The sequence below is a fragment of the Chiloscyllium punctatum genome, chromosome 38 (genome assembly GCF_047496795.1).
Source record: "Chiloscyllium punctatum isolate Juve2018m chromosome 38, sChiPun1.3, whole genome shotgun sequence".
NCBI lineage: Eukaryota > Metazoa > Chordata > Chondrichthyes > Orectolobiformes > Hemiscylliidae > Chiloscyllium > Chiloscyllium punctatum.
In genome coordinates this window covers 61247025-61251407 of record NC_092776.1, presented here as the reverse complement: position 1 = coordinate 61251407, position 4383 = coordinate 61247025, and positions in this window count along the sequence as shown.

Here is a 4383-nt window from a genome sequence, read left to right as displayed (position 1 = left end):
CCCCCTCTCTCTGTCCCCCCCTCTCTCTGGTCCCCCTCTCTCTCTGTACCCCTCTCTCTGTACGCCTCTCACTCTGTCCCCCTCTCTCTCTGACCCCCTCTTTCCCACCCGCTTCTCTCTCAACCCCGCTCTCTGCCCCCCTCTGTCCCCTCTCTCTGCCCCGCTCTCTCTCCCACCCGCCTCCCTCTCTCCCCCTCTCTCTCCCCCACTCTCTGTCCCCCTCTCTGTCGCCCTCTCTCTGACCCCCACAGTCTGACCCACTCTTTCACCCCCCTCTCTCCCACCCATCTCCCTCTATCCCCCCTCTTTGACCCCCTCTCTCTCTGTCCCCCGCTCTCTCCCACCCGCCTCTCTCTGATGCCCTCTCTCTGTCCCCCGCTCTCTGACCCCTCTCTCTGTCCCCCCCTCTCTCTGTCCCCCACTCCCTGTCCCCTCTCTCTGCCCGCCTCTCTCTGACCCCTCTCTATGTCGCCCTCTCTCCGCCCCCTCTCTGTCACTGTCTCTCTGCCCCCCCGTCCCCCCTCTCTGTGTCCCTCCTCTCTCTGTCCCCCTCTCTCTCCCCCATCTCTGTCATCGTCTTTCTGTCCCCCCCTCCCTCTCTCCACTCCCTCTCTCCCCCCTATCTCTGTCCCCCCTCTCTCTCTCTGTCCCTCCCTCTAGCTGTTCCCCCTCTCTCTGTCCCCCTCTCTATCCCGCCTCTATCTGTCCATCCTCTTTGTCCCAACCCTCTCTGAACCCCCTCCTCCTCTCACTGTCCTCCTCTCTTTCTGTTCCCCTGTCTCTGAACCCCTGTACCTCCCCCACTCTCTGTCCCCCCACTCTCTGTCCCCCCCTCTCTCTGTCCCCCCCTCTCTCTGTCGCCCTTTATCTGACCCCCTCTCTCTCTGTCCCTCTCTCTGTCCTCTCTCTCTGTCCCCCACACTCTGTCTCTGACCCCCTCTCTCTGTCCCTCTCTGCCCCCTCTCTCTGTTCCCTTCTCTCTGTCCCCCTGTCTCTGTCGCCTCTCTCTCTGTTCCCCTCTCTCTCTGTCCCCCTCTCTCTCTGTCCCCCCTCTCTGTCCCCCGCTCTCTCTGTCCCCCCTCTCTCTCTGTCCCTCTCTCTCTGACCCACTCTCTCTGTCGCCCTCTCTCTGTCCCGCTCTCCCTCCCACCCACCTCTCTCTGACCCCCTCTCTCTATCCCCCTCTTTCTGAACCCATCTATCTCACCCACTCTCTGTCCCCCCCCTCTCTCCCACCCATCTCCCTCTATCCCCCCTCTTTGTCCCCCTCTCTCTGTCCCCCTCCCTCTTTACCCCCGCTCTCTGTCCCCCTCTCTGTCGCCCTCTATCTTCCCCCCTCTCTGTCCCCCTCTCTCTCTGTCCCCCTCTCTCTGACCCACTCTCTCTGTCGCCCTCTATCTGTCCCCCTCTCTCTGTCCCGCTCTCCCACCCACCCACCTCTCTCTGATCCCCTCTCTCTCCCACCCGCCTCTCTCTCTGTCCCATGCCCTCTGACCCCCTCTCTCTCTGTCCCCCTCTCTCTGTCCCCCTCTCTCTCTGTCCACATTCTCTCTGTCCCCCTCTCTCTGTCTCCCTCTCTCTGTCCTCCTCTCTCTGTCCCCTTCTCTCTCCCACCTGTCTCCCTCTATCCCCCCTCTTTGTCCCCCTCTCTCTCTGTTCCCCTCTTGCTCTGTCCCACGCACTCTCCCACCCGCCTCTCTCTGACTCCCTCTCTCTCCCACCAGACTCTTTCTCTGTCCCCCTCTCTCTGTCCCCCTCCCGCTCTCTGTCCCGCGCTCTCTCCCACCCGCCTCTCTCTGACCCACTCACTCTGTCCCCCTCTCTCTCTGCCCCCTCACTCTGTCCCCCTCTCTCTGACCCCCTCTCTCTGTCCCCCTCTATCTCGCCCTCTCTCTGTCCCCTCTCTCTGTCCCCTATCTCCGCCCCCCTCTCTGCCCCTCTCTCTCTCTGTCCCCCCTCTCTGTCCCCCCCTCTCTGTCCCCCACCACCCTCTGACCCACTCTCTCACCCCCACTCTGTACCACTCTCTCTGTCCCCCACCCTCTGGCCCCAATCTCTGTCCCCCCTCTCTGTCCCCCTCTATCTCCCCCTCTCTCTGGCCCCCTCTACCTCCCCCTCTGACACTGCCTCTGTCTGACCCCCTCTCTCTCTGTCGCCCTTTCTCTGTCGCCCTCTCTGTGCCCCCTCTATCTTTATCCCCTCTCTCTCTGTCCCCCTCTATCTGACCCACTCTCTCTGTCGCCTTCTCTCTGTCCCCCTCTCTATGACTCCCTCTCTCCCACCCACCTCCCTCTATCCCCCCTCTCTGTCCCCCCTCTCTCTCTCCCCCTCTCTCTCTGTCCCGCTCTCCCTCCCACCCGCCTCTCTCTGACTCCTCCGCCTCACACTCACCTCTCTCTCTACCCTCCTCTCCCTGTCTCCTCTCTCTGTCTCCTCTCTCTGTCTCCTCTCTCTGTCTCCTCTCTCTGTCTCCTCTCTCTGTCTCCTCTCTCTATCCCCCTCTCTCTATCCCCCTCTCTCTGTCCCCCTCTCTCTGTCCCCCTCTCTCTGTCCCCCTCTCTCTGTCCCCCTCTCTCTGTCCCCCTCTCTCTGTCCCCCCCCCCTCTCTGTCCCCCTCTCTCTGTCCCCGTCTCTCTCTGTCCCCCTCTCTCTTTCGCCCTCTCTCTGTTGCCCTCTCTCTGTCCCACTCACTCAGACCCCCCTCTGTCTGGCCCACTCTCTGACCCCTCTCTCTCCCACCCGTCTCCCTCTATCCCCCCTCTTTGTCCCCCTCTCTCTCTGTCCCCCTCTCTCTCCCACCCGTCTCCCTCTATCCCCCCTCTTTGTCCCCCTCTCTCTCTGTCCCCCTCTCTCTCTGACGCCATCTCCCTGTCCCCCTCAATCCCCCCGTCTCTCTGTTCCCCTCTCTCTGTTCCCCTCTCTCTGTCCCCCTCTCTCTGTCCCCCTCTCTCTGTCCCCCTCTCTCTGTCCCCCTCTCTCTGTCCCCCTCTCTCTCTGTCCCCCTCTCTCTCTGTCCCCCTCTCTCTCTGTCCCCGTCTCTCTGTCCCCCTCTCTCTGTCCCCCTCAGTCTCCCCGCGCTCTGTCCCCCCTCTCTTCGCCCTCTCTCTGCCCCCTCCCTCTCTGCCCCCCACCCTCTCTGTCCCCTCTATTTCTGTGCCCCACTCTCTCCATCCCCCCACTCTCTGACCCCCTCTCTCACCCCCACTCTGTAAACATCTCTCTGTACCACTCTCTCTGTCCCACTCTATCTGTCCCACTCTATCTGTCCCCTCTCTCTGTCCCCCTCTCTCTGTCCCCCTCTCTCTGTCCCCCTCTCTCTGTCCCCCTCTCTCTGTCCCCCCTCTCTCTGTCCCCCCTCTCTCTGTCCCCCCTCTCTCTGTCCCCCCTCTCTCTCTGTCCCCCTCTCTCTGTCCCCCTCTCTCTGTCCCCCTCTCTCTGTCCCCCTCTCTCTGTCCCCCTCTCTCTGTCCCCCTCTCTCTGTCCGCCTCTCTCTCTGTCACCCTCTCTCTGTCCCCCTCTCTCTGTCCCCCTCTCTCTGTCCCCCTCTCTCTGTCTCCCCCTCTCTCTGTCCCCCTCTCTCTGTCCCCGTCTCTCCTGTCCCCCTCTCTCTCTGTCCCCCTCTCTCTCTGCCCCCCTCTCTCTCTGCCCCCCCTCTCTCTGCCCCCTCTCTCTCTGTCCCCTCTCTCTCTGTCCCCCTCTCTCTCTGTCCCCCTCTCTCTCTGTCCCCCTCTCTCTCTGTCCCCCTCTCTCTCTGTCCCCCCTCTCTCTCTGTCCCCCTCTCTCTCTGTCCCCCTCCTCTCTGTCCTGCCTCTCTCTGTCCCCCCTCAGTCTCCCCCGCTCTCTGTCCCCCCTCTCTTCGCCCTCTCTCTGCCCCCTCCCTCTCTGCCCCCCACCCTCTCTGTCCCCTCTATCTCTGTGCCCCACTCTCTCCTTCCCCCCACTCTCTGACCCCCTCTCTCACCCCCATTCTGTAACCATCTCTCTGTACCACTCTCTCTGTCCCCCTCTCTCTTTCCCCCTCTCTCTGTGCCTTCTCTCTCTGTCCCCCTCTCTCTGTCCCCCTCTATCTCTGTCCCCCTCTCTCTGTCCCTCTCTCTCTGTCCACCTCTCTCTGTCCCCCTCTCTCTGACCCCCTCTCTCTGCTCCTCTCTCTCTCACCGCCTCCCTCTATCACCCCTCTTTGTCCCCCTCTCTCTCTCCCCCTCTATCACTGTCCTGCACTCCCTCCCACCCGCCTCTCTGACCCCCTCTCTCTCGCACACGCCTCTCTCTCTGTCCCCCTCTCTCTGTCCCCCCACCTCTGTCCCGCGCTCTATCCCACCCGCCTCTCTCTGTCCCCCTCTCTCTGTCCCCCCTCTCTCTGTCCCCCTCTCTCTGTCCCCC